The sequence below is a fragment of the Saccopteryx bilineata genome, chromosome 4 (genome assembly GCF_036850765.1).
Source record: "Saccopteryx bilineata isolate mSacBil1 chromosome 4, mSacBil1_pri_phased_curated, whole genome shotgun sequence".
In the NCBI taxonomy this organism is placed as follows: Eukaryota; Metazoa; Chordata; class Mammalia; order Chiroptera; family Emballonuridae; genus Saccopteryx; species Saccopteryx bilineata.
In genome coordinates, this window is record NC_089493.1 from 227,599,840 (window position 1) to 227,626,250 (window position 26,411).

General features: G+C 40.5%; 1 non-coding gene and 1 pseudogene across 1 annotated transcript; one reads left to right on the forward strand and one right to left on the reverse strand.

The window, feature by feature from the left end:
- Positions 1-24,244, reverse strand: LOC136335653 (zinc finger protein 596-like; annotated as a pseudogene).
- Positions 9,555-9,630, forward strand: TRNAA-UGC (transfer RNA alanine (anticodon UGC)). The gene has a single exon. It is a non-coding gene; the product is annotated as a tRNA-Ala (tRNA).
- Positions 24,245-26,411: the final 2,167 nt, after the last annotated feature.

Here is a 26,411-nt window from a genome sequence, read left to right on the forward strand (position 1 = left end):
CTAGTGTTTGGTTTTCTTGTGCCATCTAAGGGCAAAGGGATGTGTGAAGTCTCTCCCGCACAGCCGTCAGGTGTATGGCTGCTCTCCAGTGTGGATCATCTCGTGCCGTCTAAGGTTACTCTGTTGAGTGAAGGTGTTCCCACACTGCTGACATTTATATGGTTTCTCTCTTGTGTGCGTTCTGTTATGCTGCCTAAGTTCAGAACCCTGATTGAACGCTTTTCCACAAATGAGACATATGTGTGGTTTCACTCCAAAGTGGATTCTCTTGTGCTGGCTAAGGTTAGAGCTATGACTGAAGGCTTTCCCACACTGGTGGCATTTGTAATGTTTCTCCCCAGTGTGGATCACCTGGTGTTTTCTAAGGTACGATCTTTGATTGAAAGCTTTCTTACATATGTGACATTCAAATGGCTTTTCTCCCGTGTGAGTTCTCTCATGTTGTCTAAGGTAAGAACTTTGACTGAAGGCTTTCCCACACTGCTGGCATTTATACGGTTTCTCTTTGTTGTGCATCTGATTGTGGTTTCTCAGGTCAGAGCCTTGTACAAAGGCGTTACCACAAAGATGTCATTGAAATGGCTTCTCTACAGTGTGAATCATCCTGTGTTGCTGAAGTTTAAAGAAGTTGCTAAAGACTTTCCCACATACATGACATGCATTTGATTTATCTCTGGTGTGAGTCTGATTGTGTGTACTGAGGGAGGACTCTTCACTAGGTGATCTTCCACACTGCTGGTCGACCTCAGGTTTCTTTCCCACGTGAGTCAATGAACACTGTGTCAGGGCACATTGATGAGCAGATTCAATAGTTCAGTGCATTCAGTAAGACCCTCTGGAGGGTGAGATCTCCGCCACAGAGACCAGGTGACTGACGCTCTCCAGCATCACATCTCTGTATAGCTTCCTCTGGGATGCGTCCAGCAGGGCCCACTCTTCCTGGGTGAAGTCTACAGCTATATCCTGGAAGGTCACTGACTCCTGTGTCTCCATGGTAGATATCTCAGTTACCAATAGTGTTTCTCTTGGTTTTCACTCACAGATGGTCTAAGCACAAAGCAGGCAAATCAGAGCCCAACCCTGCAGGAGACGGTGAAGGCAGATGGATGCTGAGGTCAGTTCCACAGAGCAGCCGGTTCCTCTTTTTCCAGTGTCCCAACGGTTTAGTTTCTTCTCCTAGGAACAAATGCCTGCTGAGAGTTTTTTGATAAATATTTTGATTTCATTTGTTGTAATCGATCTGTTTAGGTTTTCCTGATTTTTCCAGATTGAGTTATGGAAGATTATAAATTTCTAGGAATTTATCCATTTCACCTAAGTTGTCCAATTTTTTGGCATACAGATCTTCATAGTATTTTCTTACAATCCTTTGTATTTCTGTGGTGTCAGTTGTTACTTCTCCACTTTCATTACTAATTTTATTTATTTGAGTTCTCTCTCTTTTTTTCTTCCTGAGTCTGGTTAAAGCAGTGATTTTCAACCTTTTTTGAGCCGCGGCACATTTTTTACATTTACAAAATCCTGGGGCACACCACCTACCAAAATGACACAAAATGACACTCTAACACAGTACATATTATACATATAGTTAATAATATAGTTTCTAAATGTATTTATACTCACTTAGTGTGAAACCTGGGCCTGTTTCAATGAACACAAAAGGGATATCCCGGCAGGAATGGTAAAAAGACACACACGAAGCTCTTCCTCAACAGTTCTCAGTCTCTCTCTGTTTTTAGTTTTTTATCATAGTCAAGCTTGAAAAGCTCAGCTCATATAGATATGTGGTTGAAAACGGGAGCAATGTCAAAATAGCTTTGTTGGCTGGAATGGGGAACTCCTTGGCTACAGATAACCAAAAACTGTCCAAAGGAAGATCAGCAAACTTTAGCTTTAAACCACAATCTTGTTTCAGTTCAATGAGCTCCTCTTGCTCCTTTAAAGACATGTCCTTTCCAGCAACGGATACTGAGCTGTATGGGTCCCTAACCCAGTCAAGGCATTCTGTGAAGGCTGAAGAGAAATAAAATGACAGCATCTTCTCAAGAGTTTTCAAATGCCTGCCAATCACCTTGCACATTGCAGCAGTGTTGCCATCATGCTGTTTCTCGGTGAGCGGGAACATCTCAAGATTGCCACGCTGTACATGTTGTTGCCAGAGCTGCACCTTTAAACAAAATCCATTCATTTTATCAGTGCTTGTAAGCAGGTTTTCATTTCGGCCTTGCATCCATGTGTTCAGTTCATTCAGATAATGAAATATATCAGCCAGGTATGCCAGTTTTGCACACCACTCATCACTTGCAAGCAGCTTTGAGTAATCGGACCTCTCGCTTGTCAGAAATACTTTAAGTTCCTCTCGCAACTCATACACACAGGTCAGCACTTTGCCACACGACAGCCACCGGACCTCCATGTGGAGCAATAAGATTTTATGTTCTACTCCCATTTCTTTACACAAAGACACAAATAAGCGACATCTTAAAGGTCGTGTCTTCACAAGTTCATTATGCTCACAACATCATCCAACACAGGAGCTAGATCTGCTGGTAAGGTCTTTGCAACGAGGACCTCACGGTGCAAAAAACAGTGCATAACAATAACATCTGGGTTTCTTTCTTTGACCCTACTTACGAAGCCTTTGATACGTCCGACCATGGCTGTGGCTCCATCAGTGCAGACACCTGTGCAGTTTTCCCATGTAAGCCCGCTTTATCAAGATATTCCTACATGACCCGAAATATTTCCTCTCCTGTTGATTTTTCTGGCAGTGCCTTGGAAAATAGAAAGTTTTCTCTAATGGCTTCTCCATCCACAAAACACACGTTGGCCAAGAGCTGACAATGTCCACTAATATTTGTTGACTCATCAAGTTGCAAGGCAAATTTCTTACTGATGTGCACCTTTTCCAAAACAACAGTTTCAATGTCCACAGACATGTCATCAATATGTCTGGCAATTGTGTTATCTGAGAGAGGTACTTTAACTATCTCTTTGGCCGCGGTAGGGCCAAGCATCTCATTTACAATGGCTTTACAAGCTGGCAGTATTAATGTTTCTGCCACAGTGTGGGACTTTTTTGATTTAGCTACGAGTTCAGCAACAAGGTAGCTAGCTTTGAGGGCTCTCTCATTTACCTTTGTGGTTTTTCTCAAAAAAGTTGCCCGTTTCTCATTGTTTGTACGTAAGCGTACAAAATAGTCCTTTGGCTTGTTTTGAATGGGTGTTTCATTTGGAGATGGCGTTTAAGCTTGCTTGGCACCATGGCACTATTAAGCTTCTCCCACACACCAAGCACAGTGGAGTCAGTGCTGTCTCATCCCTGGTGAAAGTATATCCAAATGGAAGATAGCTTTCGCTATATTGCCTCGAGCTCACCGTCTTGTCTTTTTTCTTTATCGACCACTCATACTACGACCTTCATCTGGGTCAGAATTTTGTCCAGGGCCCTGTTCGGCATTTGCATTTTCCCTTCTCAAAAACTTCTCCATCACTGTCACTTGCTCGTCTTGCTGAGATCCCAAACTGTCCTTTAAATAAATTACATTTATTAAAAAAAAGTTAAATAAAAAAGGATAACCCCCTCATATATACAGTCCCATGTAACATCCCTCATATATACAGTCCCATGTAACATCCCTCATATATACAGTCCCATGTAACATCCCTCATATATACAGTCCCACGTAACATCCCCTCATATACAGTCCCATGTAACCTCATATATACAGTCCCATGTAACCTCATATATATAGTCCCATGTATCCCCTCATATATACAGTCCTGCTAATAGATACTGGAGCTTTCATCAAGGTTGTGGGTTCAAATCAATTTGGCAAATACTCTATATAGAGGCTGGACAAAATCAATTTTAGAAAATTATAACATCATAAGTCCTCAGAGCATCTCTACTGTCCGATTGAGAAGTTTGCTTCCTAGGTAAGGATTCTGATAAATACTAGAGTTCTCCCTGAGGTTGTGGGTTCAAATCCCATGGTCAACTGGGTGCAGGGGCCTTAGTTCTGTCTGTTTTGATGGTGTATATAGAGATTTGAGCACTTTAAGAAGATGGCCCTTCAGGAGGCCATATAAAATATAGATAACATTGTGATGCATTGTGATGTATTATATATCACCCTCCGCGGGGGCCTCTTTTAAAAAGAAAAAGGTCAAATATCTATATACACCATCAGGATAGACATAACCAGCTGAGGCTGAGGCTTCATCTAGTGGTGGCAACATTTACCTCCAGTCCTGACCAGGATTAGAAATCGGGATCATGTGGAGGAGTAGCAGCTTCAACTACTTGCAGCGGCCACACAATGACAAATGCGCAGCAGCCCGAGCGGGAACCTTCCTGGGTGTGGATGAGAGGCGGCCTACTATTGGTTCATTGCTAGTGTTTGGGATGAATCCTAGAAGGTGATTGGTCAGTGAGTGTTCCCTGTGCCTCCACTCTTCCTGTCGCTGATAGCTGGAGGGATTGTGAGGGGAATGTTTATGTTCGGATGGAGGCGGCTGGTGGCGGGCCGGATAAATAGCCTTAGTGGGCTGTATCCAGCATGCAGGCTGTAGTTTGGGGACCCATGTTTAATTTCCCCACGGCACACCTGACCATGTCTCACAACACACTAGTTGAAAAACACTGGGTTAAAGGTTCATCAATCTTGTTTACCTTTTCGAAGTACCAGCTCCTGGTTTCATTGATCCTCTGTATTGTTTCTTTTAGCCTGTATGTCATTTATTTCCACTTTGATCTTTATTATTTCCTGCCTTTCATTTCCACTGGGCTTTATTTGTTGTTCTTTATATAGTTCTTTTAGATGCAGAGTTAAGTTGTTTATTTGAGCTTTTTCTTCTTAAGATATGCCTGTAATACTATGAACTTCCCTCTCAGGGCTGCTTTTGCTGTGTCCCATAAATTTTGAGTTATTATCTATTTGGTTTCATTTATTTCAGGAAAATTTTTGATTTCTTCCTTGATCTCATTGTTAACCCATTCGTTATTTAATAACATGCTATTTAGCTTCAAAGTGTTTGAAATTTTTTCAATTTTTTTATTGTAGTTGATTTCTAGTTTCATGCCATTGTGATCAGAAAAGATGCTTATATGATTTTAATCTTAAATTTATTAAGACTTGTTTTGTGTCTTAATATGTGGTTTATCCTATAGAATGTACCATGAGCACTGGAAAAGAATGTATATTCTGCTGCTTTGGGGTGAAAGCTTCTGAAGATATCTATTAAATCTAGTTGATCTTGTGTGTCATTTAAGGCTGTTTTTTTTTTTGTTGTTGTTAATTTTCAGTCTGGAGATCTATCCATTGATGTTAGTGGGGTAATAAAATCCCCTACCATTATAATATTGCTGTTGATCTCACCCTTTATGTCCATCAAAATCTGATTTACATATATTAGGTGCTCCTATGTTAGGTACATACATATTTATAATGGTTATATCCTCCTGTTGGATTGCTCCCTTTATCATTATGTAGTGACTTTTTTTATACCTTACTATAGCCTTTGTTTTAAAGTTGATTGTGTCTGACATAAGTATTGCTACCCCAGCTTTTTTTAAATTTATATTTGCGTGAAATACTTTTTTCCATCCCTTTACTTTTAATCTATGTGTCTCTTTCGTTTTGAGGTGGGTCTTTTGTGGACAGCATATGTATGGGTCCTGTTTTCTTACCCACACAGCTATCCTAAGTCTTTTTATTTCTTGCTAGTCTCTTCTGGCCTCAGTTGTTTCTGTTGAGAAGTCAGATGTCATATTTATGGGAGCTCCTCTGTAGGTAATTAACTGCTTTTCTCTTATAGCTTTTATTATTCTTTCTTTTTCTCTTAACTTTGACACTTTAATTATGATGTGTCTTGCTGTAGGCCTCCTTGAGTTCCTCTTTAATGGAACTCTCTGTGCTTTTTGCTTGTGTGACTTTTTTTCTTCATCAATTTAGAGAAATTTTCAGCTATGATTTCTTCAAACAGGTTTTCTGTTCCTGTTCATTCCCTTCTCCTTCAGGAACCCATATGATGTGGATGTTGTTTCTCTTTGTGTTGTCACAGAGCTCTCTTAGAGTTTCCTCAGACTTTTTGAGCCTTTTTTTTTCTGCTTTGTTTCTGTGCTTTCATTTATCTTATCCTCTGAATCACTGATTTGATCCTCTGCTTCATCCAGCCTGCTATTAATTCCTTTTAGTGCAGTCTTCATTTCTGATATTGTATTTGTCATTTCTAACTGGTTCTTTTTTATGATTTCAGTGTCCTTTTCGATGATTGTTATCTCTTTATTTAGGTGCTGATTATGTCCATCCATTGTTGCCCTAAGATCCTTGAGTATCCTAAAAATCATTGTTTTAAACTCTCAACTGGTATTTTGGTTTTTCTGGGGAATTCTCTGGTTGATTCATTTGGGTTGCATTTCTCTGCCCATTTTGTCTGTGTATTAGGTAGCACTGTCTGACTTTGAAATTTTTGTGTGGTCTTTATGAAGAAGATGGGCTTGGTGGTACTGCCCTCCAGGCCACTGTTTTCCTTGTTCTTGGAATGCTTCTTGAGGGTACTATTTTCACTCTTGTTGTATGTGCGTATTAGATGCAGTTGGTCTTTTTGTGGGTACATTTATCCCTTCAGGCTGGCTGGCTCTAAGGGTCAACCTTGATTATGTGTATTACACACTGTGCAATGTCTGTCCTGTTGGCTGTATTTATTCTCCACAGTGTCTGGTGCCTGTTGGACTCTTCCTTTGTGTGTGATGCTTGTGTAGCTAGCTGAGTCTAGGGTTGATGCTGTCTCCCACCCACTACCAGTAGTGTTGGCTCTAGTTCTTCTTGGGTTGGTGTCAGCTATTTTTTGTAACCCACTATTGGCTACCAATCTGCAGCTACTGCACTTTTCACTGTTTGTGTCTGTGTTTTCTGTATCTGGGTACTGTGGGAGAAGCCAACCTTTGTATAAGGATCAGCTTCCTCCTGCTTAGAGATGACAATAGCTCCATAAAATCCCCAATCTCTGTAAGATTTGTCTCCACTTTTCAGCTCCTCCTCCTCCTCTTGCAGCTGCCTGGACTTCCCACAGAGTCTTCTGTAGTAAGACTGTAGTGTGGGCTCAGACTGCCCTCACCTAACCTACCCCTCTACAGGTTGTATGCACACTTGGTGGGTTAGGGCAGCTGAGGTTGTGAAAACAATGTTTGTGGGACCCCTACTTTAGGAATGTCTGGTCAGGAGCTCAGTACAAGGAATGTGGCCCCTACTCCAGAGCTTGATCCTTCAGCCACTGCTGGATACTCAAATTTTATTTCGCCCCAGCAATGTGAGCAGCAGGTTCAGACCAAGTATGGCTGACAGTCCCCTCTGCAGAAGTTCTTACAGTTGGTGAGATCCTGTTCTTAGGGAGGAAGACTGAGAGAGTCCTGTCCTAGGGCTGACTCTGCCCCTCCTGAAGGTGGCTAAGCCCCTCAACTAGATTCAACAATAGTCACAGGGACCTACACTTTAAATGTCCATACTCTAAGCCTTTCTCCCTCCCTCTGTGGAATCTAGCCTAGCAGTACAGAATATCCAGTACCTAGGTCTGCTGTCTGTGAAGCTCCACCCTATCCAATGCACATGAGCCTCTGTGCCAGTGCTGATCTCAGAGAGTGGAACTTGCCTCAGCTGGGCCAAGTGTGAGGTGCCTTTCCTTAGGATACCACTCTGGTAAGGGTTGTTAGGTTCTGAACTGATGCTTTCTGCAGCTTTTCCTGGATGTGCCTTCCCTGGGCCTCCTGAGCAGGAGCCCAGCGTAAACCATTGGGAGACACTGCCTGTGACTGGCCATCAGCAACCTTCTTGGAGCTACAAGCACTTCAGAGTTTGTGGCTGCCTCTGCTAGGCCCAGCTGTACATGGAAATACCTAGCTTTGCTCCTAGGCTGGCTTTTACCCACTCTAGTCTTTCAGGAAAGTCCGCTCAAACGGCTAAGTTTCCCTAAGTCCTGCCTGTTGCAGCCTTTGTCTGCTGGCTGCTTGTTAGGCTCAGCCACTGAAAAAGCCTTTGCTAGAGTCTAGAGCCTGCAGCAATTCAGCGATTAGGAAGGGTGGTGGGTGCTACTCTGCCCCTCAGCCCCAGGTGTCAGTCTGTACAGACTTTTTTCACAGACTTCAGTATGGTGTGGACCCAGGAGTCTGGTGGGTGTGGCCTCTGAGACCCAGAGGTGTGGTCTGCCCCCTCTCCAAACAGATTCAACTGAGTCTTCGTTGAGGTGGAAGCATCAGTCATACACTCGGGAGAGTGTGGTGGGGAGCTCCGGTCTCAATACCAGAACATTGAGTCACTGACATGCCCTCTGCTTCCTGGCCTCTCAGAATGACCCGTAGCTATCCTGGGGTAGGAGAGACTCCCGAGGGCAGAGCAGCTGCTTTTCCCCAGGCTGTTGCCACTCGGGGATGGCTCCCCCCAAGAAAGATGGTGACTGCAGTGCTGGAGAATGACTCAGCACAGGGGTTCTGGTGGCCATCCCCCACAGTGTCTCTCCCTGGGCCTCTAACTTTACACTCTCCTCCTGCAACACCAGTCCTCTCAGCTCTCACCTGCCAGAGTCCTGGGTAAGTGGCTGTAAATTAGGTTTTCTGTGCAGGCCCTTTAAAATGGAATCAGTGTCTGTCTGAGAGCTCTGTCTTTCTCATGGACAGAAACCCAGCTCTTTTCACAGCTAAATGCTGTCTGGGTGCCTCTTCTAGGCGCTGGGGCTCTGGGCCTGGGGCTGAGGACCCATACCTCTCAGGATAGCCCACCCTGCCATGAGTGTCCCTCCAGGCCACCGCTCACTCCTGGGATTGGGGCAGCCCTTTCCACGTCTCTGCCCTTCCTACCAGTCTCAGTGTGCTTTCTTCAGTGATGCTTGGTTATAGATTCCTCTTAGTTTAGTCTAAAGTTGGGTTTTTAAGATGATTATTCTTAAATTAAGTTGTAATCCAATTTGGTCCTGGGAGGTGGCAGTCAGAACATCCACCTACTCCGTTGCCATCTTTCTAACCCTCCCCATAGCACTTTTTTTTTTTTTCTTCATTTTTCTGAAGCTGGAAACAGGGAGAGACAGTCAGACAGACTCCCGCATGCGCCCGACCGGGATCCACCCGGCACGCCCACCAGGGGCGGTGCTCTGCCCCCCAGGAGGCGATGCTCTGCCCATCCTGGGCGTCGCCATATTGCGACCAGAGCCACTCTAGCGCCTGAGGCAGAGGCCACAGAGCCATGCCCAGCGCCCGGGCCATCTTTGCTCCAATGGAGCCTTGGCTGCAGGAGGGGAAGAGAGAGACAGAGAGGAAAGCGCGGCGGAGGGGTGGAGAAGCAAATGGGCGCTTCTCCTATGTGCCCTGGCCAGGAATCGAACCCGGGTCCTCCGCACGCTAGGCCAACGCTCTACCGCTGAGCCAACCGGCCAGGGCCCCATAGCACTTTTTAAAGTAGATTCCTACAGATGAAAATGGTATATATTGAACATTATAATTAAGGATTATATAATAGTTGAAATAAAATCCATGGGAAATTAAATATAAAACTTACTAATTTGCCCTGGCCAGTTGGCTCAGTGGTAGAGCGTCGGCCTTGCGTGCAGAAGTCCCGGGTTCAATTCCTGGCCAGGGCACACAGGAGAAGCACCCATCTGCTTCTCCATCCCTTCCCCTCTCCTTCCTCTCTGTCTCTTTCTTCCCCTCCCGCAGCCGAGGCTCCACTGGAGCAAAGATGGCCCGGGCGCTGGGGATGGCTCCTTGGCCCCTGCCCCAGGCGCTAGAGTGGCTCTGGTCACAACAGAGTGACACCCCGGAGGGGCAGAGCATCGCCCCCTGATGGGTGTGCCGGGTGGATCCCGGTTGGGTGCAATGCGGGAGTCTGACTGTCTCTCCCCATTTCTGGCTTCAGAAAAAAAAAAAAAGAAACAAAACTTACTAATTTACCCATGCAAAAAATTTAAGATGTAATTTTATAGACTCTTTTCCTACATGCCTATAATACATTTCCCATGTTCTTATCTACTACTGTCTTATTTGGATTTCCATATAGGAGATATTACTAAAATGTAAAAAAGATGTGTTTGCAAATATTAAGAAATTACAATGTTTTTTAGAATTGGAATGAAGTGTGGACAGTTAATAGATTTTCAGAACTCTTTTAAATCTGATGACTTATAAGACAATGTAAATTTTATAACATAAGCATATGCATGACAGACTAAAGGTTTTCCACCATTCACAAATTATGATCGCTATAAAATATCTTAGAAGCTATAGTAAAATGCCATTAGATATATTAGTTGTGGTCTATTTGATTCAAGACAAGTTTTTTAAAAATTTATAATAAAGGCCAGATATGACAAGCCCACAAATAATATCATACCCAATGGTGAAATTTAAAGGCTTTTTCAATAAGGACAGGAACAAGATAAGAATGTCCTCTCTTGCCATTTTTATTCAATATTGTTGGAAGTCCTAGCCATAGCATTTAGATGAAATAAATAAATAAATGATCTAAATTGGAGAGAAGTAAAACTGTCATTATTTGCAGGTGACATGATACTATATATAGAAAATCCTAATGGGCCCTGGCCAGTTGGTTCAGTGGTAGAGTATCGGCCTGGTGTGCGGAAGTTCCAGGGTTGATTCTCAGTCAGGGCACACAGGAGAAGCAGCTTCTCTACTCCTCTCTCTCCCCCCTCCCCCTCCCATAGCATGGCTCAAATGGTTCAAGCGAGTTGGCCCCAGATGCTGAAAATGGCACCATGGCCTCACCTCAGGTGCTAAAAAGGCTTGGTTGCCAAGCAATGAAGCAATGACCTGGGAAGGACAGAGCATTGCCTGGTAGGTGCTTGCTGGCTAGATCCCTGCTGGAGCAAATCCTAAAGACTTCACCAAAAAAAATTGTGAGAATAAATGGAGTCAGTAAAGTTGCAGGATACAAAATTAATATACAAGTATCTTTTTTTTCTATATACTAACAACAAAGTGTAAGAAATAGAAATTAGGCCCTGGCCAGTTAGCTCAGTGGTAGAGCGTTGGCCTGGTGTGTGGGGGACCTGGGTTCAATTCCTGGCCAGGGCACATAGGAGAAGCGCCCATTTGCTTCTCCACCCCCCCCTCCTTCCTCTCTGTCTCTCTCTTCCCCTTCCGCAGCAAGGCTCCAATGGAGCAAAGATGGCCTGGGCGCTGGGGATGGCTCCTTGGCCTCTGCCCCAGGCGCTAGAGTGGCTCTGGTCGCGGCAGAGCAACGCCCCGGAGGGGCAGAGCATCGCCCCCTGGTGGGCAGAGCGTTGCCCCTGGTGGGCGTGCCGGGTGGATCCCGGTTGGGCACATTCGGGAGTCTGTCTGACTGTCTCTCCTCGTTTCCAGCTTCAGAAAAAATACAAAAAAAAAAAAAAAAAAAGAAATTAATAAAACAATTCCATTTAAAATTGCATCAAAGAGTAAAATATCTGTGAATACATTTAATAAGTATTTACTGATTATGACTTTGATTTCCTTTTATTAAGAAATACTCTGAAATTTAATGTTCTTCCTAGGGTTGTTTTTTGTTTTTTGGGTTTTTTTTTTTGTTACAGAAGAGCTGAAAGGAAAGTTCTACTCTGATTCTTTAAATATAGAATTAGAGATGGGTCTCATAAAAAAAAATAGGCCCTGGCCGGTTGGCTCAGCGGTAGAGCGTCGGCCTGGCGTGTGGGGGACCCGGGTTCGATTCCCGGCCAGGGCACATAGGAGAAGCGCCCATTTGCTTCTCCACCCCCACCCCCTCCTTCCTCTCTGTCTCTCTCTTCCCCTCCCGCAGCCAAGGCTCCACTGGAGCAAAGATGGCCCGGGCGCTGGGGATGGCTCCTTGGCCTCTGCCCCAGGTATTAGAGAGGCTCTGGTCATGGCAGAGTGACGCCCTGGAGGGGCAGAGCATCCCCCTCTGGTGGGCAGAATGTCGCCCCTGGTGGGCGTGCCGGGTGGATCCCGGTCGGGCGCATGCGGGAGTCTGTCTGACTGTCTCTCCCCGTTTCCAGCTTCAGAAAAGACAAAAAAAAAAAAAAAAAAAAAAGAATTCTACCAGCAAGCAGAAATGAAAATTTAGGCTATGAAAGGCAGTAACTGTGGCACTGTATCCATAAATTACTGAATAATGTGGCCCTCTTTCACATTTGAATGTTTCTGAGGGACTTCCTTTCCTTGCTGGGCCATTGCTTAGCACTCTAAATTTATCAAAACAGATCTATAGAAGAATCAGCCAAAGGGATATCTTCATCTATATAGTGTTTCTTATACAGGAAATTCCATGAGAAAGACCTGATTTTATCAGAACAGGGGTCCATTTGTTTTAATAATCATTTATTTACTATGTTAAAATTTGCTTAGGAATACTTAAAGGTATATTGGATTAGGTTTTTTGTTTTTACAAGAAGCCACATAGGCACTCACTGGCTATGTTCTTCCCCAGTCTTATCTATGAAAACATGGCCTTAAAGACAGTCTGTAGAATGTGCTTACATATGCCTTCTAAGTATACTCGCCCATCCGGTAATATTTCCAGAGGGGGATAAAAAAACAGCTAGGATATTAGAAGTCTGAGCACAAGTATGTATGTGTTAATTCCACTGCTGTGACCTTTATACCTAGTGAGGCAGGGTCAGACTTTTCTGAGTTACCTGGATGATTTATGGACTGTTTCTAGTGTCATCATTGGTCTCTTCTTTGGCCTTTTGTCTATATCCCTCTTAGAATCTAAGTATAATTACTCTAATGCAGAGTCACAGTTTTTCCTTTCACTTAGTGCAAATTGATACCATAAATCAGTTTTCAATGCATGTTTCTTTTAACAAGCAGTCTACATCTGCTCTGTGTCAGGTGTGTATTGGAAACTGAGGATTCTAAGATGAAGAGCACTAACTCCCTGACAATGAGGTGAAACTCTAATGAAGAGAGAAAAGCACACAGTCAATGGCTTATTGAAGAAAAGAGTGCCTTGGGAGCTTTGGGAGCTCTTAGGAGGAGCACTTCATGACACGGAGAGGACAGAGAAACCTTTCCCAAGGTGATGCCTAAACCACATTCTGCAAGAGGAGGAGGAGGTAGTGAGGCAGCACTGGCGGGAGGGGAAATATGCCCTACTAGAAGGAAAAGCATCTAAAAAATATTGGGGGGGGGGAGAGGGAAAAAAGGAGAGAGAGAAAAACATCACATTTGAGAAATTATCTGCACCAGCAATATAGAACAGCTTCTAGCGCAGGGGTCGGGAAACTTTTTGACTGAGAGAGCCATGAATGCCACATATTTTAAAATGTAATTCTGTGAGAGCCATACAACAACCCATGTACGTTACACATTATCCAATAAAAATTTGGTGTTGTCCCAGAGGACAGCTGTGATTGGCTCCAGCCACCCGCAACCATGAACATGAACAGTAGGAAATGAATGGATTGTAATACATGAGAATGTTTTATATTTTAAACGTTATTATTATTTTTATTAAAGATTTGTCTGTGAGCCAGATGCAGCCATCAAAAGAGCCACAATTTGACTCGTGAGCCATAGGTTCCCAACCCCTGTTCTAGAGTAGCAAGAGATGATGGTAGAGAGTTTGACAGAAATCTGCTATGAAGGACTTTGTGGTCCTTGTAATGAATTTGGGCTTTATCTTGAAGGATTGTAAGGATAGCAGAGACATGAGATATGTGTTTGTTGTTGTTGTTGTTTTGTTAGTTTTATTGAAGTGTACTGTCCAGGGTGGGGCAAAGGTAGATTTACAATTGTTTGTATGAAAAATAAGAATAATACAAGAATAAACTGTTTTATGTACTCACAACTTAAACTTACTTTTGCTGTACTCTATACTTTTCAGTGCAGTGCACACACTAAAAATATACACTCTTGATAAGTTTTGACATGCACATATATGACACACACACACCTGTGAAACCATCACTATAATCAAGATAATTCTTTGCATTTTAGATAGATTGACTTAGAAGAAATATGAAAAGTAGATTGAATAAAGGCATTACTGGTATTAGGGATAGGTAGTATGAGACTGTTTTCAGATGATGAAGACTTCACCAAGTGATGGCATTAAGGCTGGAGAGATGTTGTGTTGAAAGATACTAAAGCAAAATTGAGGAATGTAATGGCTCATCTAGATAGAAAGGAGGAAGAATCAAGGTTGAACTCTGTGTCTTGGTCCACTAAGCAAATGGTGTAATGTTTCTGGGATGGGGAATGCAGAAGGGAGAGGAGATGATGAGCTCAGCTTCGGACATGTGTTTTGGAAGTTCGAGCTGGAGTCATGGTCTATCAGCATAGCAGGAGGGAGATGTAATGGTTCAGCAAAAGGAGGGAATGAAAAGAGAATAGCTACTAAGAAGAAGTGGGGACAGAAGTTGGTAGAGAGGAAAATGTGAATATATGGATTTAGTGGACAGAGATGTCATAGTATTACATTTATAGCAGTATTTCCTTGATATCTAATAACATGATTTTATTACCTCCTTTATATATTCTGTGTGGTTGTATTTATGGTTTTGTGTGTCAATCATGGTTATTCCTTGCACAAGTTAGCCCTTTCTCTGATAGGTAGGTTGCCAAGGAATGCCAGTAAAAGGAAAATTATGTTATTATTAAAAATTTAAATGATCTAATTTTACTTTTTTAGGCTTCAAATAAATGTATAAAGATATATTTTTAAATCTTGCATTTTCTTTTATTTCTCATGCTAGGTAGCCATTCGCTTTGGCTTCTAGATAGGGTATCTCATTTAGTTCAGGTTACTCGCTTTTGTCTGATAACCCATTCAGTTAAATAATTCGCTTCAATGAAGAGCCACTAAAATTTTAGTTCCTGAAGGCAGTGTCTCTTTTTTTCAGGTAAATCCTATTCTTTTATTAGACATTTCCCCCAAGTCAATTCCTGGTACACCTTTACTCATGCAGGTTTGCTGAGAATGTTCCTATTTTTTTAAATGTATTTTTTATTTATTTTATTTTTAAAAATTACAGTTTACATTTAATATTACTTTGTATTAGTTTCAGGTGTGCAGCATAATGGTTAGATAATCATGTACTTTACAGTGTTCTCCCTGACATTTCCAGTACCTACCTAGCACCATTCATAGTTATTATGTTATTGACTATAATCCCTGTGCTATACTTTACATCCCCATGACTATTTTGTAACTACAAATCTGTATTTCTCAATCCTTTCATCTTTTTCAGCCAGTCCCCCCAATTCTCCTCTGCAACCATCAGTCTGTTCTCGGGCTCAGACTGGTTCTGTATTGTTTGTTTATATGGTTCTTTATATTCCACATAAATGAAATCATGTAGTATTTGCCTTTCTCTGACTGACTTAGCATAATACCTTCTAGATTCATCCATGCTGTTGCAAATGGTAAGATTTTGTTCTTTTTTTATGGTCAGTAAACATTCCATTGTATATATTGATGGGCACGGGGGTTGCTTCCATAGCTTGACTATTTTAAATATTGCTGCAGTGAACATAGGGGAGAAAATTCCTATTTTCAACTTCTTGCCTTGGTGGTTGGAGATATGGTGGTTGGAGATATGGTGGTTGGAGATATGGTGGTGTCAGAGTAGTTCTTTATTCTTCCAAGTTGGTGGTAACTGGACTATGACTAGGAGAAAATAAAATTATATATACCATGCTAATAAATTTAGATTTTATTTGGAAGGAATTTAAGTCTGATGGGGATTTAAGTACATTTACTTTTTATTATAGATTGATCTAGTAACAACATACACCCTGATTTATTTTCATTTTACTGGTGTTTGGTCATGGAACATTATTGATTGCTACGATTTTCCTAGGAGACTGTAGGCTTCAACATAGCTTTTTCTCCGTGTTACTATATGATGAATATTTTTCCCACTCTGCAGAATACCTGTCTACTCCAAGGTGCTTTTCTCATTGGCCTGCCTTATTCTGATCTTTTTCTGGCTCATAATCTTTGCTTTTCACTATATAGGAGATACAGCTTACCATAGTGATGTCTACTTTTAATAGACATTAAAGAAATGTTTGTTAAATGAGTGAATAAATAATTTTAAGATGTCTCTGTGCACTCTTAAGACATCAGAGTGACATAAATGGTTCTCCTAAAGACTTTTTTTTTCTTTTTATACTCTAGTGCTTTAAAATTTAGCCCAAATTGTATAAGTTGAAACAGTTAATGAAATTTTATAAGTAAAATTATAATGCTCTGAGGTGAAATGTGGGATCTTTCATTGAAGAGTATGTTGCAACCCAAACTCTTGTACATGGTTACATGAGTATGTTTTCACCCTTGTTTTTGATAGCCTTTGTACTTCCTAGGCCACTACTTGTAACTTTATGACACTACTTCGGAAAAATTACATTTCCACCCTCACCAAATGGATGGTATTGAATTTTAAATTAGGTATTATACATCTGTAAGAGGAGTTGTGCCAAATATTAATTCTTAAATTGAAAGAATTCTGGAGAAGGAATGGCTTTCATATGATAATCAGTCCATTTCCAAACAATCAGAAAGCAATGGTTATGCTTATAATTGCCTGGTTTCATGAATATTTATGAAAAGTCATTATACTCATTTAGGATTTTGTTCTCTAGGTGATCTAGAATAACATTTGCCATGTCCCTCTGGCAAAATAAGTTACCTTATTGAACAAGGACACTTTTCCTATTCAGGATAGAAATTCAGTGAATGACATGTGCTCCGTTTTCCAAGTTCTCCCTTTTTCTAAATGAAGATCATATAACCTTTGCTGTTACATAAATGCTTAACCCCTCTCTTTTATCTCTTCAAAATGATTCCGTTAACAATCTCATACGAAGTCAGACACGTTTTAACCTAAGTTTCCTCCCCTCCTAGTGAGAGACAAAAAGAAAATGCAGTTAAAAATGAGAATGGTTTGATATCAGGTGAATCTGTCTTCACCTCTTTCTCCAATTTCATTATCTGAAGTCATTTTAAGCATACTGGGAGGAAACTCAAGATTTGAGCAGAATTTAAAATGATTCCCTTTACCCAATTTCAAGGCAAAAGGAGAGAGTATTTTTGAAGTCGCAGAAGCGAAAGACTCAAACATAAATCTTAGAATTATAATGATTAATTAAATTTTCCTCAGTCATATAACTTCATTTCTATTTTAAAGTAAAGGAAATTATATTCATATAATTGACAGCCCGAGGTTTACTTTATATAGTGAAAGATCACTGCAAAGAGACAGCAAGGTAATACTAAGTACAGACTTCAAAACGTGTGCGCTGCTTGTACAGTATAAAAATTATCAATAAATTGTGTGTATGTCTGTTTTTAGCTTTCTTTTTCTATACTAGTAGTTTACAACCCTTTAATAAACATGGGATTTTTAAAATTATAAAAATATCTTCTTTCATAGTAGTGCTTTTAATATCTATTAACTGAGAGATACATAATAGTGGTGAAAAATTGATTGCATTCATATAGTATTATGAACAACCTTAAAACACTTAATACTCAACACTAATATACTCATTTTTAATACTAAAATACCGAGGAACAGGAGGGATCATAATGTGCCCCAAACCACACAGTAAGTGATGAAGCTGGAATTCAAACCCAGGTTTATTTCAAACTATTTTTTTTACCTCTTTATATCATACTGCCACCCTAAATATTAATTTTAATTTGTATTAATTGCTAAGGTAGTTGCATATATTTTGAAGTGTAGTACATATAGTGAGAAATGCTCTACCTGGTTCATTTACTGATGATGTCTAATGTGCCTATGTTTTAGTATATCCTTGTCTCGTTTTAACTTACACAGACTGACCCTGAATGGAATCTGCCATCGGGTCAAACCTTCTGATCCTGCATATCTTTCAGTACAAACTGACACTTGGTGAGAATCTGCATGTCTAGAGAGAATTCACTTCCTCTCCTACCATAAATGTGAAATGAGTAAATTTTTCTTTACTATTCTCTCTGAATTGCTTTCTTTCTTCCTGTAAAGCCAGCAGCCAGGGCCACTACTATCAAAGCAGCCTTGCCCATGCAGGTTCGCATTGGATTCGGACAGTCAGTAAAGAAACAACGAAGCCAAGAACTGATGGGCCATTACCTTTAATCCTAGCTTGCACCCGGCGGGCAAGTAAAAACACACACTGGGCTCCAAAACTCACATTCAGTGCTCACAAAGCTACTGACTTATCCGAGTTTCCTAGAATCAAAGGTTTCTAGCTCACCAGACTTATTCACCTCTGTTCCCCATCTCCTTCCTTCTCCCTGCATAAACTGCACTAACTGACTTCTCACTCAACACTCTGCCATCTTGGCTGCTTCTCCTGGCCTCCTCCACGTGGCCTTTCTCTGCTCTCCTCTCTGCTCTCCTCTCTGCTCTCTCCTCTAATGATAATCTCAGGAACCAAGAGCGCAAGCTCCCCTTCTGCCCCCATTTTATAGTGTAGATTCAAAACCTTTAATCCAATATACAAAACAGGGAAGTCTCTAATACAAAGTCACTTCTCTGAGGCATGATTGGATTGTACCACCCCACATCAAAAAGGGTGGGAAAGGCTTAATCCCCAAACCAAGCCCCAGGTTACAAGGATTCTGCCTGCCCTCAGCCCGCCCCCAACACACATTAATATCACCTGGGCGACGGCCTCCACGTGGGCAGTGCCATCTTTAACAAAATGAGCATAATACATTTTATCTGCCCAACACTTCCTCAGCACTTCTTCATTGGGCACCCAATAGCTTTTTGTAATCAAAATCTTAATACTGTAAGTTTATAATTTTCAAAAGAAAATATTTTATTTATTAACTTTTTACAGAAAGGGGAGAGAGAAAGAGAGGTAGGGGTGGGGAGGAGTGGGAAGCATCAACTCCTAATAGTTGCTTCTCATATGTGCCTTTGACTGGATAAGCTCAGGGTTTCGAACTGGCAATCTCAGTGTTCCAGGTTGACACTTTATACACTGTGCCACCACAGGTCAGGCTACAGTTACTTTTAAATGACAGTAAATATTACTTTCCACCATGGAGATTTTAATTTTAATCTGAAATGCTAAAATAATAGTTTTATACTAAGTGAAATAAGCCTGTCAGAGAAAGACAAATACCAAATGATCTCATTTATATATGGAATCTAATGAACAAAAAATAAAAATAAAATACTGAACAAAATAGAAACAGAAGCATGGAGACATGAAGCAGACTGACAGCTGTCAGAGGGGAGGAGGAAGGGGAAGGAGACTGGATGAAAGAAGGTAAAGGGACTAGCCAGAACACATGTATACATAACATAGATACAGACACAGTGTGGTGATAGCCAGAGGGAAGCGGGTAGGGGTCGGGGGAGGTGGGCAAAGCGGAGGGGAAATAAGGACGGAACGACTTTGCTTGGGGTGGGGAGGGCCACACGATGTGATGTGCAGGTGGGGCTTTGTTGAGTTGTGTGCTTGAGACTTGTATGATTTTATGACTCAACATCATCCCAATGAATTCAATGAATAAAAAAAGTAGCTTTTAGACAGAATATCAATCTTGAGATAAGACCTTTCTTCCAACCAACTTTTCTTTTTCTTCCTCTTTCCCTCCTTCCCTGCTTTCCTCTTCCTCCACGTCCCTTATTTATTTCTCTACAAACAAGTGTAATGTCATTATCTCTTTGATACCACACCTCACAGACTATGATTCACCTTGACATCAGGGAAGTTCAAGTCTAACTAGAACTAACTCATTCCATAGCCTGACCTGCTAGCCCAATCTGTGATAAAGTCTTTAAAGACACTCTAAGTAATTATTCCATTTATAGTTCAGGTTGGCAACCTCAACTGTGGTAGGCAGACATCTTCTAGATTTTGATAGTGTCAATTGTAAGTGCTAAGACTACAGGCAGGTGTGATTCTGGCTTGAAAGGTGATGTATGAGATATCCTGTAGTCTGTGTCAAGAGGAATACTTTTTAGGCTCTGGGGAAGATAGGAATGACAGTAACAGAGCTGACCTCTCACAAGGTGTTGTTAAGGACAAATGTCAAACACTTAGAGTTGATTAATAATGACATGTAAAAAAGCCTGCTGCTAAATGTAAAAATAAGATGAAGTGTGAATGCTAACTAGTAATTTGGGCTGTGATAACATCTTAAATACCCAGAAAAATATATTTCAAGTTAAGTCACTGGAAACATGTTCACATGAATGTTGCATACTTGAGAAAGATGAAGGACCTTACTGATCTTGACAATATGTCATTTTACAGTTGCAGGGATTCTAAATATTTCATGTAGATCAGTAAATTATCCCTGCTGGCAAAGTTATACTATTTTAGAAATAATAACCTCAAAAAGAAAAAGAAGAGTATATTTTCAAATTAACATTTAATTATAATAATTTTCTAATATAAATGAAGAAGCAAGTGAACACAAGTCAAAGTTAATTTTTGGAAGAAAAAATCATAAGTTCTAGTAACCTTTTTACCTATTTCACACACATACCACTATTTTCATATATGTGATACCTATAACTAGAAGGTATAAAATTATTCTTAAAACAAGTGTCTGATGGTTAATTTTAATGTGTCAACTTATCTGGGCCTTGGTGCCCAGATATTTGGTCAAACGCTATTCTGGATGTTTCTGAGAGGTGTGTGTGTGTGTAGATGACATTAACATTTAAATCCATGAATTTTAATTAGAGCAGATTACCCTCTACAATGTAGGTGAGCTTCATCCCATCAATTGAAGGGCTTAAAAGAACAAATACTGACCTCCCCTGAGCAAGAAAAGAAGAAATTTTGCCAACAGATGGTTTTGGATTTAAATTGCAACATTGGCTCTTCCTGAGTCTCTAACCTGCTGGCACACCCTGTAGGTTTTGGGTATGTCAGCTTCTATAATTGCGTGAACCAGTTCCTTAAAATAAACCTCTCTCTGCATATACACAACCTATTGGTTCTGTTTCTCTAGAGAATCTCAACTAATACAACATGATTATTTCCAAATTTCTCTTACGTATTTTATTAAAAACACCTTTTTTAATTCCAAAGTTTCTTCCTCTTTTCCTGCTTTCCTCTTCCTTCCCCCATGTTCTTTATTTCTTTCTCTATAAACAAGTGGAGTGTCACTATCTCTTTGACATCACACCTCATAGACTATGATTCAAATCTAACTAGGACTAACTCAATCCATAGCCTGACCTGCTAGACCAATCTGTAATTGGCTATTGGTTTATGTTTATAGAGTATTATTTTTTGGTACTTACTTTAATAACAATAAATGCTAACCTAACAATTTAGTTTTATGAACTGTAGGTAACTTAAATTCTTAGTAAAGTTAACACCTGCCTTTCCCGTATGCTTATTTTTATATAGGCATATATATTTTTATCTATTTTTGTTTTTATAAGTGTGGAAAAGGTCTGATTATAATAGAATGCACAGACACTTCTTATGCTACAAGTTTATGAAGAGAAAACATGTAAAAGTGCAATGGATAAGGCTGTTGCAGGATTTTTCACAATCTTACATAAGAACAGGCAATGCCTTCCCACGATGCTCCTATTCTACCCTCCCAGTGTGAGCACTTTGAACTTTCCTCTGTAGCTCATATTTCATGTGGATCTCTGTAAGCCCTTGTAGGACCTCAGAATAGTGAGATTTACTGTACCCTTTTGTCTGAGTAGCACTCACAGAGCCATTGCCACTCATAAAAGGGGTTATAGTGATGTAAAAAAGACAGCATATTCTTTAAAAAGGTCTCTTTAGCCCACTGCATAGCATTATTCTTTCATCTCTAATTTTCTTTTTAACCTGATTCTAAATCCTTCTAGGAAGAGCCTTCTATGACGACTACCAGATAATTTGCTTGAAGATGATGTCTATAAAAGGTGTTTAGTGGTGATACACAGTATACATAGATCAGAAACGATTGCTTAATTTCCTTTGGAAATGAAATCTCTACTGGATTGTGATGTTCATTGGAGAAACACATACTGAATGAGACTGTTTTGTTTTTTAGCATTATTTTAGATCTGTGAAGTTAAGATGGTCAGCTCACTGAAATGAGTAGAGTCCTTGGGCCTTAAAATATTTTGGCTTTAAAAATAAGTACAATTAAAAGTAGTTACCATTTTCATCCTATGAGATGATAAAACTACTCAGAAACTAGAACTTGATATCTTTCTTTGGAATTAACATTAATGAAGTTTGTTTGCTCTTTTTTAGGGTAATATCCAAGGGCTCATAGAAATTTGTGTTTCCTGGTTTCTTAGTAACTAAACCCTGCTCTAAGACAGAGCCAGTGGTTTAAAATTGAACTAGACCTGCAAACTGACCCTGGTGGTGAGCTTTACATTACCAGCAGTGACCAGACTGCTTGGACTAGGGAATGGGTAAGGCCATACTGAAATTTTAAGGGGCCACTAAGGCCTACTATATAGATTGAGTTACACTAAGCAGATCTGAGTAACAGAATCAGTACTAATTGCGTATATTTTGCACCTCATTTAACACTTCACTCACTGTAGGAAAGTGGTGGTTTTGAACTCCAAGGAGCTGACTGTGTGCCAGGGTATGCACTTGTTACCATGTGGCCACAGCCTCCCTTTCTGCTCTGAGTGGTTGTGAGTGAGACAGATTGGGGGAAGTCTGCTTGCTTCCCTGAGTCTCATTTCATCACTCATATCCTACAGCAATTGGTTCTGAAGTATACAGTAAGTTTTATGGAAAACTTAGGGTTGTTACTAGATTTAGTTTATTCTGCTTAAAAGCTAACAATTTAAATCATTTAAATCTAAGGGTTGACTTGCATAAAAGTTGTTGTTTGGGGCATATGAAGCAAAATTCATGATGGTTTCTAATTCTTGTGACTATCTGAATTCAGGGACCTGCAAGGAATGCTGGTCAGTATAAAGCTGCATTGTTCTTGGAACAATCAGAAAGAGAAAGAAAACAGAGCTCTCCCGTGGGTCCTCCAAGAAGGAGGTGCATCTCCTCTGGAGATGTTTTAATAATGGACTGCTGGGTGAAATCCTGACTCTGTCACTCACTAGCTCTGTGACCTTGCGTGTCACAGTCCAGCTACGATGAGTCTATTATGGGGTCTTTGAACCAGAAAAGGTATAGAATTGAAATAAATGATAGAGACTTAAAGATATATACACACAGATGGGTTCAGGAGGACGCCACGGCAAACAGTCTCGACTGTTCCTTAGCTGTAACGTGTTTGCTCCCAGAAACACATCCACTGTTATTCATAGAAAAAATGTGGTCCATCAGCAATTCAATTAAATTTCCAAGGCAACTCAAAGACAACCCCCACCATACCATCCAAATCTACTTTACACTAATAAACTAGCTTCCAGCCTCCTCCGGAGAACATGGGCGAGACAAATGAGAATCAGGTGTAGCTCTTTGTTAACTAGGCAAATGGGGTGGAGTTTGGGCCCAGCATCTCTGTCCAGATTGCAAAAATACCGTTCATTTATTCGGTCCCCAACACTTGGGCAAACATTTTTAACTTTTCTATGCCTGAAATTATTATCCCTAATAAAGGGACATAATACTAGTATTCATCGCATCTAGCTGTTAGCCAGTTACACGAATGAATGTGTAATACACACAGTAGAGCAGTACTAGTATATCTTATGTGGACAACATATAAGAACTCGTAGCTGGCATTGTTGTAGCTGCAGTAGAGGGTTGGCAAGGATGCCCTGAGCCGGCCTCCGGCAGCATTGCTGGGAAAGCAAACCGCAGCAGTCTAACTGCGCATTCTTTCAGTAAATGACATGGGTGTTGATTTTATTATTTCTATAACTGTAAACAGCTCTGTTTCAGAAGCTCCCATTTTTACCCTTAAGATTTGTACCCAATCAATTCCAAATACCATGCCCTTTCAGAGCAGCTGTCTTGTCTTGAATATTCCTTTCCTTCCCAAGATGGCCCCTGGGTGCAGCAGTAATTTATAAATACAGTAGGGCAGCGGGAAGAGGTGTCTGATCTTCAGTGGCCTGCACTGAGGCTGAGGGACACCTCTTTCCCATTGTATATAATCCTGTTTCTGCAGTTTGTGTCCTGGTTAGGTGGCTTGTGGCTTGTTCTCTCAGAACTGGCTGTGTATGGCGGTTGCTCATGAGACTTCAGCACTCACAGGTACTGCTTATCTTTCATCGCCATCCATTCCCAGCCCCAGCCTGTGGGGTCAAGTGGGTGCTGTGGAATCCTTTCCACCTGCGTCACAGCAACAGCTTCTGCCATTGGCACTTTAGTGCAGCCTCATAATTTGGGGCCTGGAGTATATAGCAGCATCTCTGCCTTAGAGCTTCATGAGAGAAATACCTCTGTTCTCTGGATCTTCTTTGAGTTTTGAGGTCACAAAAATACCTTTAAGGACACTCATCTCTTAATTTTGCAATAATTTTAAAAAGTATTTTTAAAGTGAGTTTCTTTTCTCCCTTTCTCTCTACGCACGTCCACAGTCCAGGAAGCGATTATTTTTATCGCCTTTGAGGTGGAACTCCTTCTTTCTATTAGTCTTACCTCCTTCTTTCTTCTATGGTCAGTGTTTATAAGCTCTATGCTTTAGACCAGTTGGGCTGACTACAGTGTGTGGGCTGAATCTGGCCTCCTGCCTGTTTTTGTAAAGCTTCACTGGAACAGGGCCATACTCATTAATTTATGTTTTATTTATGAGTGATTTTGTGCTACGGTGGCAGAGTTGAATAGTTCTGATAGATATATTTTAGGCTTTGTGGGTCATAGGGTCTGTAACTGTTACTTTACAGGAAATGTTTGTGGACTACACTGCTGTAGACCTTTAGGTTTGATCTTCCAAGTCAGGAGATTTTGAAATTTATAACATATCCGTTTATATCTTAAGTATTTAATTTCTAAATAAGTTACCTTGTTTTTATGTGCCTGCTATGAGTTTTAAAAACTCTTTAGTGTATTTGGCTTCTTTGTTTTAGATTATTCAAGTTTCCCTTTGAGGCAATAAGTGCCACAAATCCAGTGGATTGAGAACCACATTAATATTTTTTCATGGAAAACAACCACTCAATGTAGAATCTCAAAATAGTGTCTTGCTTTCACTCATTCATTTGCTTACTCACTGATTCAGATATCAGTTATTAATTTACTCAGCACAATATACCAGACATTGTGCTATGTGCTTGGATACAAACACTCACAAAATTTAAAAATATTTTCTTGATTACAAGAAGTTCCAAGACTGTTATATAACAGGACTAAAAAAAAAATTGTGTGAATCATTTGTTGGATTTTATTTTCCTTCCTTTCATGTTATAGGCAGGCAACTACTCTCTTTGTATCGGGCACACTTTCAGGGTAGAGAACCATTTAATGTAAAGGCAATAATACTATTGGTCTAATGTAAAAGTGCAAGTCCATTGAAAGATAATATTAGGGGTCCTGAAAGGAAGGTCGTAGCATCTTTAAATGAAGGGGAAAAGCATAAGTTTCGAAATGAGAGTGAATAGGTCTGCAGCCATGGTTTCTAGAGTCCCGTGGGACCTGCGCAGCACAGGATAGTGCTTTGGGAAGGTGCAAAACCTATGAAACAGTAGCTGGAGTGGAAACTGGGCATCTTTCCCCCAAATTTAACAGATTCCAGTATTCTCTGCACATAGAAGAAAAGCTGAAAACTGTTTACTTCAAGAAACTGTGTGAAAACCTTAGAGAATGTCAGTGAAGTCTGTGATATAACGACAATTAAACTCTTTCCCCATTTTCTTCCAGAACTGCATAATTGTGGTGCGATCCTAAAGGGATTTCTGTGTGAACCTGAAGGAGTGCAGGGCAGTCACAACAACCTGAGATTGAATTTCTTGCTGTTCTGGTTGGACAGTGTTTAGGGTTCAAGTTTAATTTCGTTGACTGAAAAGCTAGAAGTAAATATTTCTAAAACATCTGAGAATATGGCCTAAGATTTATACCCAATGAAAGAATAATTCAATCCCACAATGATAATATTTTTATTACATACTTGCCATGCATTAGATAGCCAATGTATTGTAGTTGGCAAGTAAGTGATTAGGTTGAGATTTTTAAACCAGGTCTGAGGATTGTAAAGCTAGAGTTTTTCCACATGACTGCTTTACACCTGGTAGAACTGGGGCTGAATAAAAAAAAGGTGGGGAGAGGAAGTAAACAAACAAAGTATAAAAGGGAAATTTTCACCAAGTAGTGTCACTGAATTGTTGCAACCAGAGATGACAGAATATTGCGCATTAAATCAGGTCATTTTTCTTCCTAGAGGGCTGCATTCTTTCCTATCTTTATAAATACATTGCTGAACTTTATCTTTTATTAAGGAAGCAAAGTATTGAAGATACTGAGAAAAGAAATAACTTCTCATAAGGATATCTAATGAGTTTGAGTTAGTGCCCCCAAATTTTTGGGTAGC